Raw genomic sequence first — 22,651 nt, forward strand, 5'->3', positions numbered from 1 at the left:
TACGTTATTAATTTTAATAAAGTGCAATTTATGAACTTCTTTTATAGTTCACGTTTTCTGTATTCTAACTAAGAAATCTTTCCTTTCTCCGAGATTATAAAGCTTTTCTTCTTTGTTTTCTTCTATGAGTTTTACAGTTTTAACTTTGACATTTCGGTTTGTGATTCATTTTTGAGTTACTTTTTCTTTATTTGAGAGACAGAGAGAGAGCACAAACACATTCCTGTGTGTGAGTGGGGAGGGGGGGTGGGGAGGCAGAGGGAGAGCAAGAAACTCAAGCTCAGCATGGAGCCTGAGGCAGGGCTCAATCCCATGACCCTGGGATCATAACCTGACCTGAAATCAAGAGTCAGATGCTCAACCCACTGAGCCACCCAGTTGTCCCAATTTACTTTGTATGTATGTTATGAGGTATATTAGCTATCTATTGCTGCGTAACAAATTACTCTGAAATTTAGCAGTTAAAACAATAAACATTTATTAACTCACACAGTTTCTAAGAGTCAGAAACCTGGGCCTGGCTTTGCTAGGTGATTCCAGCTCAGGCTTTCTTCTGAGGTTGCAGGCAAACTATTGGTCATGGCTGCAGTCATCAGAAGCCTGACCAGGACAGGAGGATGTGCTTTTAGGATGGCTCACTCATATGGCTATTGGCAGAGGGCCTCGATTCCTCATAAAATAAGACTCTCTGAAGGGCTGTCTGGGTCCTTACAGCATTGCAGCTGACTTTCCCCAGAGCAAATGATCTAACCAAAAATGAGTGAGGAGGAAACCAATTTACCTTTTATAACCTAGTATTCAAAGTTACACACTATCATTCTCCTAATTCTGTTCATTAGAAGTTGAGTCTCTAAGTCCACTCCACACTCAAGAGAAGTGGAATTAATTTACATTTTCTAAAATGGAAGAGTACTAAAGAGTACCAATTTGTGGACATATTTTGAACTGCCCACATGAGGTAAGGCTTAAAGTTCATTTCTTTCTTTCCCATGTAGATATCCAGTTGTTCTACCATTATTTGTTGAAAAAATTCTCTTTTCCAGATGACTATCATTAATGGTTATAATTCAAATGCAAACTGAATTTTTTAAAAAACTTAAACCTGTAGCAAAAATTATTAAAAATAAAGTGTGTGTGTATGTATACACACACACATATAAAGTTTATATATATGGAAAAATTCAAATGATGGCATTAATTTCTAATAATGTAATTTCTGCAAGTTTGCATTTTTACTTTACAGTTGCAGTAATTAATACAATATTGGGACATTAATGTTGAAAGACCTCAGAGATATTAGCTAATTTATCTCAGTTCTTTTATGGATATAGAAGCAGAAATGCTGGGAGATGAAATGCATGGCTGAGGACATAATACAACACAGAGGCAAATCTGAGAATATTAGCTATTTTGTGTCTAGGACCAGTAATCCTTCTGATATAGCAAAGCAAATCCTTCTGATGTAACAAAGTTAACATGTCTCTGAAACCATCACATCAAAGTCCATAAGAGGCACGTTTAATCTCACGTTATTAATTACATTCCTGTGAGGGTCAGTCTTGTTCCCTCCATTCGTTTCCTTTTCCATTTGGTTTCACCCTCCCACCCATCCAGCCAGCCACTCACTTACTGTTTAATTCACAAATATTTGTTGAATATCTTCTATGGGCCAAGCATTGGTCCAAATGTTTGGGATCCAAATACCATAAACACAATGTCTAGCTTTCTCCTAAGAGCACCAATGTATCATTTCTCTCTGAGATCAGTTTTTGGACTCCAAGGTCATCTGTCTACCAGGTCATCATTTAGTGTTATTAGTCTGCTTGGGTGGCCATAACAAAATAGCACAGACTGAGGGGCTTAAACAACAAAAATGTATCTTCTCACAGCTCTGGAGGCTAGAAGTCCAAGATCAGGGTGTCAGCATGGTTGAGTGCCCTCTTCCTGGCTAGCAGATGGCTGCCTTCTCACTGTGCCTTCGGAGGGAGGGGGGAGATCTCTTTTTCTATCCTCATAAGACCATTAATCCCATCAGGAGGACTCTACCCTCATAAACTCATCTAAAAATAATTACTTCCCCAAGGCCCTATCTCCAAATACCATCAGGTGGGGTGAAGGCTTCCACATGTGAATTTCAGGTTGATACAAACATTTAGTCCATAGCACCCCACAACCAAAACCTCAGAAAAACAGTATTTCCTAGAATTATGAGGACTTCAAATGCATGCCAATACTGTATGTGAAAGAACTACGGAAAGAAGCCTTCTGTCACCAGCTTATACCAAACTTTGTAAAGAAATCTGCAAAAGAAAAAGCTAGGACTTTGGGGGATTAGTTACAGAATGTATCACTTCTAGCTGGCATAACTGGGGTGAGCATCATCTGTGTTGAGTGCTTGAGTATGTGTTAGATATTTGAGTTACAAATCGGCGATTCATTCTGACACTGGAATTAAGGTGCTTTGGTCGGGGTGTGAGCATAAAAATTGCCCTGGTTTATGATGAAATTGTACTTTATGAAGCTTTATTCCATGCCTTTTATGATTCAGCTATCATCAAAGCATGGAGGGAAGAAGGCTTTGAGATATACCATATGAGAGCAGCTTCCCTCTGAACTCCTTTCCCTCAGGCTGATGCTCATAATTACCCTGGATGGGTATCCACTAACGAAACCCTCATGAAGCAATTAGATGTCATTTCTTCTTTCTCTCAGCTAATGTGAATAAAGAATATTAGTAAATCCCACCCATGGTTTTAGAAAAGAGAGGTTTATTTCCACAGTTGGTACAGTCCACTCATGGTATAAAGTCCATCAAATGGGGCTGCTGTTTTGATGATACAGCTACCCTGTGATAAATACCATGGGCAGCTCGATGGAGGGCACAGAGACAGAGACCACTCTAGGGGAGGCTTAACCTGAGTTCTGCTATGAATGGAGGATGAAAATGAAAGTTAATTGGCTATACTGTCCATTCGTAGCACTGGAAGGAAAAATGGAAATTAAGCGAATAGAAATAGAAAGTTTCAAACCTGATCTCTGGACCTGTATCCCAAGGATAGGAGTACAACTTTCATCCCAAAGGAGATGACTTTTGTGAGAATAGTTTGTGACATCCCTCATGAAAGGACAAGAGGTTTCTTGGTTATAAACAGAGACTAACTCTGGAAAGGAATCTGTCAAAGGGATACTGCTTCCTCACAGAACCATGGAGAAAAACCAGGCTTGAGGACGAAGTCACGAAAGAGACTGAAAGTCACACTGTGCACAGACTAGGTGAGAACACTGCCCTGCAGCTGTCAAGCATTTGATGGGGCAGCTTACACCCTGCTACCACTGGCCCCGGAGTTGGGGCACCTACTCCTACTGCCTCCGGAAGATTCTGAATTCTTTCTTCTTTGTCTTATGGCTCGCAAGTCAAAGGAAGCCATTCACTGACTGGCGAAGCCTAGGTTACCTGATTGTGCTTGACCACAAGGGAGGTTGGGAAGGTGAGTATACAGCATTTCAGCTTCCATGTGGAAGGTAAGCCCTGATTCTCTAAAATGTATATGGGATAGAGGAGGGGGATTCAGGAAACATAATACAGGGTTCAGAAACTGGGCAACTCCCTTAAGAAAAAAGTCATACTGATTTGAAAAGTTCTGAGAAACTTCACAGAAGACCATGGGGGAGGGGAAGGGGGGAAAAAAGTTACAGAGAAGGAAGGAGACAACCCATAACAGACTCTTAAATACTGAGAACTGAGGGCTGATGGGGGTAGGGGAGAGGGGAAAGTGGGTGATGAGCACCGAGGAGGGCACCTATTGGGATGAGCACTGGATGTTGAATGGAAACCAATTTGACAATATATTATATTATATTATATTATATTATATTATATTATATTATATTATAATTTATGTATTATTATATGATAATATATTAAAAGAAAGTTCTAGTTTCTGATGAAGAAGAAGAAAAAGGTAGTGGTGGTGCCTAAGTGCAGCTGATGACTTGGGGGGGACTAAGCAGCAGAAAATTCTTTCTCTGCCACAGAAAAGGATCTTAGAAGGACAGCGTTCAGTGGTTCTCAGCCTTGGCTTCAATTAGGATCACGTGGAGAGCTCTCCAAACCTACTCTTGCCAGGGCTCCATTCTAGACCGAGTCGAACTTCCTGAAGGCGAATTCTGTTTTAAAATCTCCCTAGTGATTCTAATGTGTGGGTAGGGTTGAGAACCACTGAATTACACCTAAGGCACCTGAGAAGAGAAACAGATGGGCCCTAAGAGATCATGGTGGGCAGATGCGGAAAGAAGCCCCTTTCAGGGGCGCCTGGGTGGCGCAGTCGGTTAAGCGTCCGACTTCAGCCAGGTCACGATCTCGCGGTCCGTGAGTTCGAGCCCCGCGTCAGGCTCTGGGCTGATGGCTCGGAGCCTGGAGCCTCTTTCCGATTCTGTGTCTCCCTCTCTCTCTGCCCCTCCCCCGTTCATGCTCTGTCTCTCTCTGTCCCAAAAATAAAAATAAAAAATGTTGAAAAAAAAAAAAAAAAAAAAAAAAAAAAAAAAAAAAAAGAAGCCCCTTTCAGAGTTCGATATTTTTGTGATGTAGTGTTGCTGAGTAACAGGGGGAATCATCTTGTAACTCACCAGCACTTTTAAAGGCCTAACATGATGCAGGCATGGGAGGCTTTTTCAAATCGCAAAACATTGTTGCATGATTCGTAAAAGCTTCCTTCTCCAGGCAGTGGAGGGGTGGGGGGTAGCCGTGTAGGTTGAAACCCAGCTCTGGGAGCTGTGGGCTTGCAAACCAGAACCAAAGCCCCCCACCCAAACTCTTCTTCATTTGTCCCGAATGACTCATTCTACTTGAAGCAGGCACGGGGGTGGAAAGTGAGCAAAAGCTGGTCTGGGCCTTACAAGAGATGCCCCAGTGTGCACAGCTGGGCAAAACCCTCCAAGCAGCCCAGGTAGCCCGTTCAGGAAACGCAGAGGGTGGTAACAGCAGGGGAAGCCATCTCTAAGCTGAATGCCTTTGTGAATCACACAGACTTTCTGGCCCAGCACAGGCTTTGCCTCAGCCAGGAAAGATCTGGAATACCAAATGCCTCCAGATTTATTTAAGAACACTACCTGGGCAAGAAGGAGCTTTGGAATCAAAGTGAATTTCCACAGTGCTAAATTTACTCCATAGTTTCAGATGGAAGATGAAGGAAAGTAATTAAGCAAAGAATGTGTATCAAGGAGCCAAGCATTTTAATGAAAGAGCCAGTGGCAGCGAGGATCAATATTTGCCTTCCAAAGCAAATATTTCAGAGGAGATGTTTGGAGCAAGATGGGAGAGGCACTGAGCACAGCAAGCAGAGTGTGAACAGCCCTGCCCTGTGCACTGAGATCCCTCATCAGTCTCTATTTGCTGGTTAGGAGCGTGATGGATGAAACCACGGCGTGCAAAGCTGCTGTCTCTGCCCTTTGCGCTGCCCCGTTAAGGTGGTTTGGATGTAACCTTGGAGGGTAGATTCTAAAGGGCAGTGAGCTGATCGATGTTCCCAATTCAGCTACCTGACAGCCACCACCAGTGAAACCACCCAACTGCTCACATGTCACTGACTGCTTGCATCCTCTTTTGAAATGTAACAATGGTGCTGGAATTAATAACGACAACAGAAGCCTTCCGAGTGCTGGTTTACACTTCCTCTTGGCTGCAAGAGGAAATTGAGAAAAAAAAAAAAAAAAAGACCACTAGGAAGATTAGTGGAAATGCATGGTAATAATTAGGCTGCAGAAATACAGAGAACTGAGGATTTCTAGACCTTTTAAACACCTCTTACCTGACAGTGACATTATTTAATTTCATAAATTTGAGGAGGAGAAATATACCTTCAAAGGGTAGGTGATTTTCTTTGATATTTATGGTATGGTTTGGATTTGGCACATAATTTAACACATATTTATTGATTGTTGACTATGCTATGTGCTGTTGGTACAGGATGAACACTTCAAAGTCCCCATTCTTACAAAACTAATATTCTGTTAGGAAAGAGAGAAGCATAAAAAGTTAACTTCAGGGATGCCTGGGTGGCTCAGTTGGTTGAGCGTCTGACTTCGGCTCGGGTCATGATCTCAAGGTTGGGTTCATGAATTTGAGCCCAGCTCTGGGCTTGCTGCTTTAAGCGCAGACCCCGCCTCCAATCCTGTCTCCCTCGCTCTCTGCCCCTCCCCTGCTCACACACTGGCATTCTCTCTCAAAAAAAAAAAACATTAAAAAAAAAGTTAATTTCAATCAAATAGAGTTAGTGATAGGATTGAGGAAGCAGTGAGAGCTGAGAGCAAAGAGAAGATTGGGAAGTGGTGTGGCACAGGTGATACGTAAGCTGAAGTCTAACCTGATAACTTCTTTGAAGAAGGGAGGGAGTGACCTCTGGGCAGTGTGTGTGTGTGTGTGTGTGTGTGTGTACACAGGGTGGTAAACTGCAAGTGGTTTGTTACTTATGCAGCCTAAAGTGCAAATCAGGAGTATTAGTGTTTGGAGATGGAAGATTGAGGAAGGGGCACATCTCTGAGGGCTCTCCATGCTAAGCTAGGCAGTTGGAATCCTTCCCAGCACATCAGAGGATCTTAAAATTCATTTGCATTAATTAGAATCATTTAGCACCTGACAAACACTACCTCAGCCAGGTGATCAAGGTCAACACTACTAGCGAGAAATCACGTTGGCAGTACATACCCTTGGTACCACCATGTGATGAAAATGGCACTTTGTGGTCTTCCTCTCTAAAACCCATAACCCCCGCCTAATCATAAGAAAACACCAGAAAATTCCAGATTGAGAGACATTTGGCAAAACCCCTGACCAGTACTCTTAAACTGTCAACGTCATCAAAAACAAGGGGGGAAAAAAAAAGAATTACTTAGGATTTTGCCACTCCGGAATGTGTGCCCCAGACCAAGAAACTTGGCATAATGTAGGAGCCCATTAGAAATGCTGAATCTCATCCCCCATAACCACACAAGCAGAATATGCTTTTTTTTTTTTTTTAAGTGGCCTTCATGCCCAGTGCAGAGCCCAGTGAGGGACTTGAACTCACAACCCTGAGTTCAAGAGTCCAGCGCTTAACTGAGTGAGCCACCTAGGTGCTCCAAAAGCAGAGTATGCAGAGGCGATCCCATATGTACAGCTATTTCACTGAAATAGCTTGTTGGAAAATGGTTCTGTGATTCTCAGAGTTTGGTCCACTGGACTTGGGGTAAGGCCCTGGAGTCTGTATTTCTAACAAGCATCCCAAATGATCGTGTTGCAGGTGGCCCAGGATTTTAAAGACCTATACTTAGGCCTTACCTAACCAGTAAAATCAGGACCTCCGATTGATGAAATCCAGGAATTGGTATTTTCTAAAGCTCCCTGGGTAAGGTGTATGTAAAATTGAGAACCACTGAATTAAAAGGTCATAACCAGGGATGTGACAGGGCCAGATTTTCATTCTTGATAATGTTTAAAAACAAAATTCAACTGAGTAAATGTAAAGATCTGACTGTTTCTGACCAATAGTTCCTGAATAGGGGCAAAGTCCCATGGAGCAAGTAAAAGGAGCTCTGAGAAACTGTACAAAGGGAAAGGTTTTTATGGGAAGGCAGGTAAGGGGAGGAAGAAGAGAAAAGAAAAGCGAAAAGAGAAGAAGGGATTGTTTCAGACAAGGTCACTTTCCCTTAGGGGAAGGCAGGGAGTCTTATCAGGCAGATTATCCTACTAGTGCTGCTCAGAAAATTCCAGACTGATTGGTTTAAAATTCCACTCTTGGGAGAGGCTGAAACTGAAATTAGATTAGTATTAAGTTTTGGTGGGGGCTTAACATAAATAATCTATTTTGGGCCTGTTTCTTTTTACCAATAGATGTCTTTTTCCAAACGTTCACATCTATTATCTCAGTATTCCTTGATATTAGCACACGTGATATGGTGATTTCTAATAAGACGTGTATATTTGGTCTTTATCCACTGTCTCTGGCACACTATTCCTAAAGCCCTTGCAATTTCCTATATAGAGGTCATAGGGGCATCTTTGGTATAATATTTTGTTTTGTTCCTAGTTCCTCAAATAGCAGAAAAGTAAGGGTGAAATGGAAGTCTTTTGTTATTCATAACAAGCCCCTTTCCTTTTGTTTTTCCTTTTCTTCTTTTTATTTATTTATTTTTAAAATATTTCTTTTTGAGAGAGAGAAAGAGCGTGAGCAGGGGAAGGGCAGGGGGAGGCGGACAGAGGATCCTAAGTGGGCTCTGCGCTGTCAGCAATGAGCCCGATGTGGGGCTCGAACTCATGAACCATGAACTGAGTTGAAGTTGGACACTAAACCAACTGAGCCACCCAGGCACCCCTCCTTTCTTCTTTCTTTCTTTCTTTCTTTCTTTCTTTCTTTCTTTCTTTGGTTTATTTTTTAGAGAGAGAGATATTGAGCATGCGAGCTGGGCAGGGGCAGGGGCACAGAGACTCCAAAGCAGACTCCGCACTGAGCAGGGAGCCCAATGCAGGGTTTGAACTCACAAACCATGAGATCATGACCTGAGAAGGCTCAACTGCCTGAGCCACTCAGGGGTCCCGAGAGCAAGCCCCTTTCAACCACAGCTGAGTTCATGACTTTTCAAAAAGCCCCTAGGGATGAGGGAGGGGTGGTCACCAGAAGGACCAACCGTGTGATTGGAGGGTTGAAACTTTCAGCCCTCTGACCTCCAGGGAGGGGAGAAGGACTGGAGCTCAACTGAATCTCCAATGGCCAGTAAATCAATCAATCAAAGGAATGTAATGTAGCCTCAATAAAAGTCTCAAAAAGAGTGTCCATGATGGTAAACAGGTGGCGGTGCTCGGCGAGTGGTGCACCCAGACAGGATATGGAAACTCCGTGTCATTCCTCACATGCTCGGCCTTATGCATCTCTTTCATGCAGGCTGTTCCTGAATTATATCTTTTTATAACAAACTAGTGCAGGGGTTCAGAAAGAGTCAACCCAAGATGTGTTGTTTGGTATGCTGGTTATTTTGAGCTGAAAACAATTAAGGAACAATTAAGACTCAGGAAGAAACTTTAACCTTCCACCTAAGAATTTAGATAGAAGATCTGCTCTAGGAAAAGAGCTATTACCATAAATAACTATGATTATAACATGAACTAGGTGTGGTATACAGGAAAAACCTAGCAAGGCCTGTTTGATAAAAGTCCTCTCTGTGTCCCATGGTTTCTGGATGGCCCAGAAAATATTTGTTTACTAAACATTTACTCTTTCCATTTTCCTGTGAATTGTCTTCCTTTCCTTTGAAGCTCCAGACCTCTACCTCATTCTTCCTACTTCAGGATGACATATATACTTCATTTGGCTTTTCTCTAGAATCTCATGGTTATATGGATTCCCTGTAAGTATGTAATTAATTTTTTTAAGTTTATTTATTTACTTTGAGAGAGAGAGAGGTAGGGAGGAGTTGGGGGGGGGGTTGGGAGGAGCAGAGAGAGGGAGAGAGGGAGAGAGAATCTTCATGCTGCTTGGGGTCTGATATGGGGGTCTCACAAACCGTGAAATCCTGACCTGAGCCAAAAACAAGAGTCAGATCCTCAACCAAATGAGCCACCCAAGTGCCCCTATATGTAATTAAATTAGATTTTCTCCTGTTAATCTGTTTCATGTCAATCTAATTCTTAGACTAGCCCGAAAAACCTTAAAAGGTAAATGAAAACTACCCTCACCCCAACACAGTAATCTAGTAAGTAAAATACCTGAGTTCTGTGAGCCCCCTCTAGCAAACAAGTCAAACCTCAGGAGGGGTGGTAGGAACCTCTAATTTACAGCCAGTTGGTCAGAGGCACAGGTGACAACCTGGACTTGCCACTGGAATCTAAAGTATGTGTATTTGGGGGGTAGTCTTGTAGGACTGAACCCTCAAATTGTGGGGTCTGCACTAACTCCGCGTAGATAGTGTCAGAATTGAGTTACCTTCTTGGACACAGCTAGTGTCCAGCTAGTGTCACAGGATTGCTTAGTGTGGAAAAACTCCAACACATTTAGGAACCAGAAGTGTCAGAAGTGAAGTAGTTGTGTGGTAGAGTGTTGAGAAAACACCCAGGGGACCACAGGAAGAGTTTTCCTTAATAGTGTGGAAATAATTCTATCAGGCTGTAAATCTTGCCAAGAAAACTTACTAGTTATAAGGACATTAATTAGCTTCAAAAGGTGATTTCATATACCACCATTATCTGCAATGATTCGAATTCTAAATAGAGATACAGGGGATAGCTCCGGGGACAACTGAAAAGTATTTCTAGGATTCCTATCCCACAAATGTTAGATCACTTGTCCTTTATATTCTCCAACTGAGGTATCATGAGTAGAATTCAGCCAGCCTCAGGACCAGTCCCATCTCTGCCAAGTCTGTGTGATTGGGGATGGGATTAACTACTGACTTCAGTTAATTCATCTCTAAGATGAGAATAATAAAACTTCATCACATTGTGTAGTTGTGAGAACAAAATAAAATTGTACATGAGAAAATACATTATTAACTGTACAGTTCTCATAAAAGCAAGAATTCTAAGTATTATTATGTGAAATAAGCAAAGTTCAAAAATACTATATAAAGGCCCTAACTCTAACAAAAATAACCCTGATGCTAAGAATTAAGATAACCACAAAGGCTTGTGAAGTATCTGGTACTGGGCTAAGAACTTCACTCTCTTTGCCTTATTTAGTCCTTGGAATGACCTATTAAGGCAGTTCTTTTCATTACTCCCATTTTACTGAGAATATGAGTAGCTTACCCATGCTCACATAGCTAGGAATGGAGGAATGAGGATTTGAATCCAACTCTGTTTGATTCCAAATCCTACACATTTAAGCAATTTGCTATAATGTCTCCTTGGGTTTCATCTGAATTTACGCTTAATGTTTGGGATGTGTATACATCACTATATGAGCCTTCACTTGGGATAAATCTTGAACGGTAGTCCCATGTAACATTGGCTAAAACAAAAGCTTAGTCCATAAACTCTATATCCAAGACTGGAAAGGCAGCTCTGACCACAGAAAGTCTGGCTGGGACCTGAGACCCAAAAGTCCATCAAAATAAGCTTCTGACCCCCAAATCTAGGCCCCTATTACTTCACACTACAGCTGATTACAAGTAATCTAAAAGCAATGACTATGCTATTTAATTCACCTAAGTACATTTATGGACAGACTTACTACTTACTGGCCTATTCTGAATGTTGGCAGGGAAACTCGAGTTTCAAGGACTAGAGGCCCATTAACAGCCAAGGAGCATGTCTCCAGAGCCAGAAGTCAGCCATGATCAGATCAGTGAGGGTGGGGAGGAAAGAGCTTGCCCACTCCCATGGAGCATGCAGAGGCTCTGACAGCAGGCCCGCAGAAAAATAGGATTCTAGGGACTGCCTGAGAGGGAGGTAGAGGTAGTCAATCAGACAAATAACACTAACATTCTCCTGTTGGGGGAAATAAATTATTCAGTTTGCACACTCCTTCAGACTTCAGCCAAACTGATACTTAAGCAACTCAGTTTTCATCTCTGGGAACAGCACAGCAATATAGAAGGACTATACTTATGGCTCTGGGGGTAACAGATGAGGCACCTGGGCTTCTCTGTTATGGTAATATGATAGACGCTGTCCCCACGGCCGCCCTCAGAAGCAAATAGGGCAGCTGCTCTTTCCATGTTAATTAATCAGTCATTACATCTTCTATGCATTCCAACCAGGCACACTGCCATCATTGGTGTATGCGCTGCTTCTCATACCCTGCCAGTTTGTTAACCACTGCTGGCCTCACCCCTAGAGCATCTGATTCACATAGATTGACATAGGCCTTGAGAATTTGCATTTCTCTCAAGGTCTTAGGTGATGCTGATGCTGCTGGTCTGGGGACCACACTTTGAGAATCACTGGTGTAGTAGTTACTCTTCTGAACTGCCGAGATGCCCTATGGGACTGAAGAACTTATTCCTCCAGCTTAAGGGGATGCTGCTTCCTACAGCTGCTGTCCCTCATGTCAGCCCCTCCAGGGATTGCCCATAGCTGAAGACAACTTCCTGGCCTAAGGTCATGCCCCTTCCCTGGGCAGCCTGCTTACAAGAATTGATAGATGCAGGGCCCTCTCACATCAGGGTGAAGACTCAGAAAGGCCATCCTAGTGTCAGAGTCCCTGAGGGGTTCATGACAGTCTTTGTCATAACTGCTCTGCAAATCCACTTTTCCCTGGGCTCATATTTCTGGCCACATAGGAGCTCCTTTATGACCACCCCCTAGAAAGGACAAAAAGCTGAGCTTGGTTCATGGACAGTGTTAAAAGATAAAATGAGGCGTACTAAAAAATTTAAAGTTTATCTGAACAAAAACTGACCTAAATTGGGCAGAGCCAAATTGGAGCACTATACCAACAGGAGCTAGGGGAAAGACTTATACAGAGAAGATGCAGAGGCAAAGAAAGTAAAGTGTTTGATTGGTTATTGCTTAAAACCTAGTTCCTGTTTGTGAGTAGTATTCCTTAGGTTTCAGTTTTTTAACTTTCAGTAATTTACAGGCTTAGGTTTGGGTTTGCTATGTAGACCATCAGAGCATTAGAGCCACTTCAGTCTAATGGCCTTCTTGTTTACTTAATTTAACAATGGGTTTGCTTGGTGGGAGGGAGCAAGACAAAAATCAAGCACAGGTGCAGAACTCCTACTCAGGGATTACCTGGAAGCACAGTGGCAAGGGGAAATCCTCCCAATGAACAGAATCCATTGACAAGAGCAAATTATATAGCCAAGCGCCAAGTCAAGTCAATGGGGAGGGCTGTAGACTCTGCATCTATGGGAGGCCCTGAAAGATACACAGCAGAGCCAGGTGCATGGTTTTATTACAGGACAGTAGTGAAGACTTGGGAACAACATAATTTATCACAGGTTGGATGGACAGTACATGAATATTTAAAAATATATATTTTTAATAGCGTATGGGAAGCATGGTGATGTAGATTTGTAGAGGGTTGTTACAGGGGTATGGGCACCTATCCCAGTCTGGAGTGATTAGCAGAATAAATTGCCAGAAAGCTTCTGGTAGGAAGACATGTCTGAAATAAAACATTAAGATTAACTCCAGGCAAATTAAGGTGAAGGATGGAGATCTGGGGAGGTCAGAGATGAGATTAGAAAAATAGGGAGATGACTAGGTCATGCTGAATACTGAAAGCCTCAAAAAGGAATTGGAAATTTGTTCTAAGACATCGAAGAGCTATTGAGGGGTGTTACGTAAGGTTTGTGACTAGATATAGATTTAGAAGTAATTTTTCTATAAGCCATGTGGGGAATGGGTTGAAGAGGAAAGACTGGGGAAGAAATAGAGACACAAATTTGCAAGTTCTGGCAATGGTCCAGACAAGAGACAGAGCAGTAGGCCATCACCCTTAAGAGCTCAGACTTCCTGAGACAGACAGACTGGGTCTGAATCCCAGTTCTGCCACCAAGGTGTGGGACCATGGATGAGTTAGCCATACTAAACCTTGGTTTCCTCATCTGTAAAGCAAGTATAGTAACAGCACCTACTAATAGAGTGTGTGATGATTAAACCAGCAAATGACTAGAAACGGATTAGTTCAGTGTCTGGAACTAAGAAGCCCTTTTGTGTTAACTGTCATTATTATTCCTGGAGGGTGTGAACCAGTGTAGAAGTCAAAGGGCTTGAGAAGAGGGAAACTGCCACCTTCCAAGAATGTACCTAATATATACAAAAAGGAGATTAAAAGATCCTCCAGAGCATGAGTAAGGATGTACAGTTGGTTCAGGCCCATAACCTAGCTCTGCTCTTAGGAACATCCATCTCTTGATTCAGTAATATTCCCTGAGAATTTACACTGTGCAGTGCAGTGGGATTGAGTTGTTACATGTACATGAACACAAGACTCTTGTGCTAAGTGGTCTTCCCTCAGGGACTATGGTCTTGTAAACATCACTGTAGACAGATAGTACTTATTTAGCAATGTCTTCATTTCCATCAAGTGGGAGCTTTACTATCCTAATTCATGTTTTCTTGATAGTTAATGGAAAAGATAAATATATTTCTTCCTCCTTTTAAAATCATCTGTGGGAGGGTTGTAACTATTTGAAGATGTAAAGGTGTTGCTTGGTATTCAAAGCCTTACAGCTGTTTGTACTGACAGGTGGTTCAAATCTTAAAAGCAACCATAGAAGTAAATGCATTGAAGTGATCTGTTATTGATCTACATGCATTTGCAATGTCCAATCCATTTACATTGCTCATGGCCCATTCATTGTAATCCTAAGTGGTTTTGCATTCTGTGTATGCAGGTACATTGTTGTTCCTTGGCTGTTGGGACTTGTAGAAAATAGGCTGACATGATCTAGAGTAAAACCTTTCTCACTTTAGGAGGCTTTCTTACTATATACCTGCATGTTTGGTTCTGTAATCTTTCCACAGGAGCCAAATATTGCTCTCTGCTGGTACAAGTACGGATTCCTCTCTCTGTACTACAGGAATCCATGAGATGTTAATGATATCAAGTTTAATTGTAGGTACTAAAACCCTTCAATTACCATGTTACTTGCCTGTGATAATACATTATGTTACAACAATTCTGTAACCACTAAGCTGGCTGGAACTGTGTAAAGTAGATTATATCTTAGCTCAACTTTCTTTCCCAGTGAGGAAGGGGTTTAGGAGACTAAGGGCAAATAGAAATGTCTTTAGCCTCTGCACATGCCATTCTCATGTGTGTGGTCATCCCAGCCTCCTACCCAGCTTTTTGAATTCTGCTTACCTGCAAAGCACTGCTTCTTTCTCTTCCTACAATACTCAATTAGACCATCTCTATGCTACAGAGGGAAAGTATGGAGGCAGGACAAGAGACCAGTGTGAAATGAACAAAGACCAACCTATAGCCATGGCTATTTATTCAGAGCTTGCTACAGTAAGAAAGTCAGCCATCACTGTTGCAGAGACACAAAGTCAGGCAGAGAAGTGGGAAAGCTTTATAGTGAAGCTTCAGGTGTGCCCTTATTGGAGGCTGCTGGCATGGGGAAGCTGTAGGTGGGCTAACTAGAAGTGCGTCATCCTATGTGATTGGTTAGGGTGCATATTTGGCTTTCTCTGGTGGGTCCTAAACTGGAAGTAGGGACAAAAATTAGGGAAGTTTTCAGTGATTAATCAAGTTTTGGCTGTTTTGGGCCAATTGTTACAGAAGTTATGGTTAGGCTTCCTGGACTGTTGCTAGAGATAATGTCCTGACTTCCTACAAGTCTGACTTGCAGACAGTAGACCATCTTCCTGGGCTGGTTACTGAATATCATGGGTTGCTTTTCTGGACTGACTGCTGCAGACTGTGAGTCAGAGTTCTGTTTTTACATATGGTCTAGCCATTGTCCATTTGTCCATTTAGTCTCTTAACAGGCAGGAAGCTCACATAAGGGCCCAAATGAATTACTGAGATCAGTGAGAATAGAGAGGAAGAAATAAAAGGACGGATCTGGTGACAGGTGGGGGTGAGGGAAGACTTCAAAGACCAGGATAGTGGTTAAAACTCTATTGCTACCAGACTGCCTGGATGTAAATTCCAGCTCTGCCAGTCACCTACTGAACATGAAGATAATAACAGTACCTACCATATAGTGTACTATTAGTGTTAAATATAAATTAAATTAGCTATTATATGTAAAGTGATTAGAATAGTCCTTGACCCAAAGTAAGTGTTAGCTGTTCTTAATACCCTGGAACAAGCCATTAGCTGACAGTCTGTCAGGAGGAAGAACAGGCTTTGAAGCAAACTTGTGAAATGGTTAGACCTCCTGGTGGTATTCAGGAGTGAGATTGTGTTTTTTTTCCTCCAGGATCTTGTACACACCTAAAGGCGCCACAGAGTGTGTGCCTGCTAAGGACTGAATGTTTGTAGACCCTCAATATTCATATGTTGAAACCCCAAGCGTAATGGTATTTGGAGGACAGGCCTTTGGGAGGTAATTAGGGTTAGTCAAAGTCATGAGGGCGGGCCTTCCATGGTGGGATTAGTGCCCTTAGAGACCAAAGAGCTCGCTCTCTCTCTCTCTGAATATGCACACCAAAGAAAGGCCATATGAGGACGTGACAAGAAGGTGGCCATCTGTAAACCAGAAAGTGGGCTATCACCAGACACTAGTATCTGCCAGCACCTTGATCTTGGACTTTCAGCTTCCAAGACTATTAGAAATAAATGTTTGTTGTTTAAGTCACATAGTCTATCATCTTTTTTTTTTTTTAATAGCAGTCTGAGCTAAGACAGTATTTTCTGCTGTTATGGTTATCTCCTTTAATTGTAACGGTCACTGTAGGGTCTGTGGTTTTTTGCTTTTTGTTCTTTTTCTTTCTCCCAAGGAATTAGTGACACTACTTCTCAGGCAACAGTATTATTGGTCTGAGAAACTAAATTGCCAGAACGATGAGTAAAATGTAAAATGAGTGAAAAAATAAAACGATTGACAATAGCAATCATAAAAATAACTTACTTGTGTTTAGTGCTTTACAGCATACATATTACTTTCTGTTAGTGATCTCAGGCAAATAAAAATAATTATTTTTGACTGCTTAGCATGCAGGGCATAGATACTAAATTACAAATTCATTCAATTCCCTCTGATACCTGTCTTTCAGTTAATTAGCATCCTAACACTTCAAATTGACACTGATTTTCTTGGCTGTCATTTCTAGGTAGAATCTGATATACTTTTCAAGTACGACTCATAAGCATATATTAATGCTAATGAGTTATTTACTAGCCTTGAATCTTATTAAAACACATTGTCTCACCTATATTTATTTGTTTACATAAGATCTACTTTGATGACATGAAAGGCAAAGATTCTGTGTAAACATGTACTTTCTTAAAGTACTATCTTTTACCTGTGCTGAAGGGGCAGGGATTTTTAGAAGACTTCTCCAAGAACAAAAGAGGTGGTGGGTGCCATTTCTCCACCCCCCAAACCTAGATAGCCAAACACCTGTTGGAACCAGTGGGAACAAATGTACTTTGCTAACATAACATACCCTGCCCCTGCATTCTTCTGCAGATCGGTCCCATCCAACCTGCTCCACTTGGCAGGAGTCCCTCCAAAGTGGCTCCTGCCATATCTCATCCTGCAAGCAGCCCCTGCAGAGATCAGCACCACTCCAGTGTCACTCTTGCCGTGGGAAGAGGGGAAGATAACCATATACACTATAGATAAGCATATACACTAGTAGTCCCAGATGAACCTTGTTACTGGCAGTGCAGAGAGAGTGCTCTGCTGATCAGTGTCTGCGAGCCTAGAAGAATGACTGGGGGCAGGCATCTGGTCTGACTGCCGCACCCCCACTCCCGCCCCCAAAAAAGGAAAGTCTGTCAGGGGACAACGTAGGAAGATTGCACGGTAGTTCAGTGCAAGCAAAGCCCCAGGAAAAGGGATGAGGGCAGGCATGTGGTCTGACTACTGATACTGCCCAACTACAATGGTCCACAATGGCTCCAGACCAGCACCTTAACAGCAGAGGAACCAAACCTGACCCACAGGTCAAAGTGGGCCATTGCAGCCAACTGGACTGAAGGCAAATGAGGCTCAGCCACAACAGAAGGGTACGTGCCATCTACATAGGAGACACCCCTGCAGTGCTTCATTCTGATGAACTACAGCACACTACAGGACCAATTCTTTATAAGTCAGCTACTTGCAAGAGCAGGAGACATAACCGACTCTCTTGAAACATAGAAACAAACAGAGATTAGACAAAATGAGGAAACAGAGGAATATGTTCTAAATGAAAGAACAGGACAAAATCACAGCAAAAAAGCAAAATAAAACAGAGATAAGCAATATGTCTAATAAAGAATTCAAAGTAATGGTCATAGGGTGACTGGGTGGCTCAGTCAGTTAAGTGTCTGACTCTTGACTTCAGCTCAGGTCATGATCTCTTGGTTCATGAGTTCGACCCTGTGTCAGGCTCTGTGCTGACAGCATGGAACCCGCTTAAGATTGTTTCCTTCCCACTGTGCTCTCTCTCTCAAAAGTAAGTAAATAAACAACAACAACAACAACAACAACAACAACAACAGGGGTGCCTGACTGGCTCAGTGGGTTAAGTGTCCAACTTCGGCTCAGGTTGTGATCTTGCAGTTTGGGGGTTCAAGCCCTGTGTTGGGTTCTGTGCTGACAGTTCAGAGCCTGGAGCTTGCTTTAAACTCTATGTCTCTTTCTCTCTTCCCCTCCCCTATCTGTGCTCTGTGTGTGTTTCTCTCTCTCAAAAAAATGAATAAACATTAAAAAAATTAAAAACAACAACAACAACAACAACAACAAAGTAATGGTCTTAAAGATACTTACTGGACTTGAGAAGAGAGTGGAGGAACTCAGGGAAACCTTCAACAAAGAGGTACCAGAACTAGAGATTTAGAACTCAAAAAATGAAATAAAAAATACACTGCAGATTAGAGGAGGCAAAATAATGGGTCACAAGCTGGAAGACAGGGTAAAGGAAAGCAACCAAGCTGAACAACAAAAAATAAAAAGACTAATAAAAAATGAGAATATGTTAAGGGAACTCAGTGATGTCATCAAGCATAACAACGTTTGCAATATGAATCCCAGAAGGAGAAGACAGGGAAAAGGGGGCATAAAACTTATTTGAAGAAATAATAATTGAAAATTTTTCCTAATCTGGAGAAGGAAACAAACATCCAGATCCAAGAGCCACAAAAAGCCCCTAACAAAATTAAACCAAGGAAGTCCGCATCAAGACACTCAATAATTAAAATGGCAAAAAGCAGTGATAAAGAGAGATTTTAAAAACAGCAAGAGAAAGGAAAACAGTTACTTGCAAGGGAAACCCCATAAGGCTGTCAACTGATTTTTTAACAGAAACTTTGCAGGCCAAAAAGGAGTGGCTGACATATTCAAAGTGCCAAAAGGAAAAAAAAAACAAACCAAACCAAACCAAAACAAAACAAAACCCTGTCATCAAGAATACTCTATCCAGCAAGGCTATCATTCAGAATAGAAAAAGAGATAAAGAGCTTCCCAAATAAAAGTTTAAAAAGTTCATCACCACTAAACCAGCCTTGTAAGAAACATTAAAGGAAATTATTTGAATGGAGAGAAAAGGCCATGGGGAGCCTGGGTAGCTCAGTTGGTTAAGTGCCTGACTTTGGCTCAAGTCATGAGCTCAGTTTGTGGGTTTGAGCCCCGCATCAGGTTCTGCACTGACAGTGCAGAGACTGCTTGGGATCCTCTGTCTCCCTCTCTCTCTGCCCTTCCCCTGCTTGCTCTCTCTCTCTCTCTCTTGAAAATACATAAACACTTAAAAAAAAAAAAAACTCTTAAAAAAAAAAGGAGGAAAGAAAATGCCATAATCAGGAACAACATTAGAAAAGGAAAAAAAAATTCACAGGTATATGCAAACAAAACAAAACTAGCAGATTAATCACTTATAAAACCAGTATGTTGGTTAGAGCACAAAAACAGTAAAATCAATTATATCTGTAAATCAGTCAAGGGGTTCACAAAATAAAAGGATATAAAGTGTGAGAGACAAATAAAAACATAGAATGAAATACAGAGAACAAACTGGTGGCTACCAGAGGAGAGGTGGGTAGGAGAATGGTTGAAATAGGTGAAGGAGATTAAGACTAACTTTATCATGATAAGCACTGAGTAATGTGTAGAATTGTTGAATCACAATATTGTATACTTGAAACTAATATAACACTGTACATTAATTATGCAAGAATTAAAAGTAAAAAAATAAAATTTTTAAAAGGATGTAGGGGCACTTAGGTGGCTCAGTCGGTTAAGCGTCCCAACTCTTGGTTTCAGCTCAGGTCATGGTCTCATGGTTTCATGAGTTCAAATCCCATGTCCTGGGATTCTTGGTCTCAGTCTCTGTCTCTGTCTGCCCCTATCCCACTCACACTCTTTGTCTCTCAAAATAAATAAATAAGCTTTAAAAAATAAATAAAGGGCACCTGGTGGCTCAGTCGGTTAAGCATCCAACTTCAGCTCAGGTCACGATCTCGCAGTTCGTGTGTTCGAGCCCTGTGTCGGGCTCTGTGCTGACAGCTCAGAGCCTGGAGCCTGCTTCAGATTCTGTGTCTCCCTCTCTCTCTGCCTCTCCCCTGCTCACATTCTGTTTCTTTCTCTATCAAAAATAAGCAAACATTTTAAAAAACTTAAAAAATTATAAATAAATAAATAAATAAATAAATAAATAAATAAATAAAGATATAAAATATGACACCATACTTGGGGGGGGGGAGTCAAACTTTAGTGCTTTTAGAATGGATTCAAACTTATATGACCATCAACTTAATATGGACTGCTATATGCTCATTATATGAGCCTAATGGTAACCACAAATCAAAAACCTGTAATAGATACAAAAAAAAGGAAAATCCTAGAAGGGTGCCTGAGTGGCTCAGTCAGTTGAGCATCTGACTTTGGCTCAGGTCGTGATCTCACTGTTTGTGGGTTCAAGCCCCATGTTGGGCTTTGTGCTGACAGTGGGGAGCCTGCTTTGGGTTCTCTGTATTCCTCTCTCTCTGCCACTCCCCTACTCATTCTCTCTTTCTCAAAAATAAATAAACATTTAAAAAAAGAAAAGAAAATCCAAGCATATCACTAAAAAAAGCCATCAAACCAGAAGGAAAGGAGAGAAAAAGAAGGAAGGAACAGAGAACTACAAAAGCAACTATAACACAAGTACATACCTATCAATAATTACTTTGAATGTACATGGACTAAATGCTCCAATGAAAGACATAGGGTGATGGAAAGGATAAAAATGCAAGACCCATCTACATGCTGCCTATGAGAAACTCACTTCAGACCTAAAGACGTATACAGACTGAAAGTGAAGGATCAGAAAAACACTTACAATGCAAATGCAAGCAAAAGAAAGCTGGAGTAGCAATACTTCTATCGGATGAAATAGATTTTAAAACAAAGACTACAATGAAAGACAAAGGAGGAAACTACATAATGATAAAGGAAATAATCCCACAAAACGATATAAAAATTATGAATATTTATGTATCCAGCATGAGAGCACCTAAATACATAAAGCAACTACTAACAGACATAAAGGAATAAATTTACAGTAATATGATAATAGTAGGAGACTTTAACATCCAACTTGGATGAATAGATCATCCAGACAGAAAGTCAACAAGGAAACAGTGGTTTCAAATGACACATTGGACCAGATGGATATAACAGATATATTCAGAATAGTCCATCCCCAAACAGCAGAATACACATTCTTTTCAAGTGCACGTGGAACATTCTCCAGAACAAATCATATGTTAGGTCACAAAACAAGTCTCAATGAATTAAAAAAGACTGAAATAATGTCGTGCTTCTTTTCTGACCACAATGGTAAGAAACAAGAAATCAATCACAAGAAAAAAATCTGAAATGAAATCCGGATAAAGAAGTGGTACATATGGACAATACACAGGGGCTAAATAACATGCTACTAAGTAATGAATGGATCAACCAAGAAATCAAAGGGAAAAAAAATACATGATGAAAGAAATTAAAGATGACACAAACAAATGGAAAGATATTCTATATTCATGGATTAGAAAAACCAATATTGTTAAAATTTCCATACTACCCAAAGCAATCTACAGATTTAATGGAATCCCTATCAAAATATCAATAGCAGTATTCACAGAACTAGAACAAATAGCCAAAGCAATCTTGAAAAAGAAGAACAAAGCAGGAAGTAGCACAATTCTGAATTCAAGATATACTACAAAGCTTCAGAAATCAAAACAGTATGGTACTGGCACAAAAGCAGACACAATGAAACAAAACAGAGAGACCAGAAATAAACTTAATACACTTTATGGTCAATTAACCTATGACAAAGAAGGCAAGAATATAAAATAGGAAAAAGACAGTCTCTTCAATAAATGGTATTGGGAAAACTGGGCAGCTACATGCAAAAGAATGAAACTGAATCACTTTCTTACACCATGCATAAGAATAAATTCAAAATGGATTAAAGACCTAGATGTGAGACCTGAAACCATAAAATTGCTAGTAAGAAACAGGCATTAATTTCTTTGTCATCAGCCATTGAAACAATTTTCCAGATATATCTCCTCTTGCAAAAGAAACAAAAAATTAAACTGCTGGGACTACATCAAAATAAAAAGCTTTTACGTAGCAAAGGAAACCATCAACAGCACAAAAGGCAACCTAATGAGTGGGAGAAGATATTTCCAAGTGATATGTCCAATAAAGGGTTAATATCAAAAACATATGAAGAACTTATGCAACTCATTACCAAAAAACCCTAATAATCCAATTAAAAATGGGCAAAGGACCTGAATAGACATTTTTCCAAAGAAGATATAAAGATGGACAACAGACACATGAAAAGAGACTCAACATCACTAATCATGCAAATTAAAATGACAATGCAACATAACTTTGCACCTGTCGAAATGACTGAAATCAAATTCACAAGAAATAACAAATGGTGGCAAGGATGTGGAGATAAAGAAACCCTTATGCGCCATTGGTAGGAATGCACATTGCTGGAGCCACTGTGGAAAACAGTATGGAGGTTCCTCAAAAAATGAGAAATAGAATAACCATATGATCCAGTAATTCCACTACTGGG

The sequence above is a fragment of the Panthera leo genome, chromosome A1 (genome assembly GCF_018350215.1).
Source record: "Panthera leo isolate Ple1 chromosome A1, P.leo_Ple1_pat1.1, whole genome shotgun sequence".
Taxonomy (NCBI): Eukaryota; Metazoa; Chordata; class Mammalia; order Carnivora; family Felidae; genus Panthera; species Panthera leo.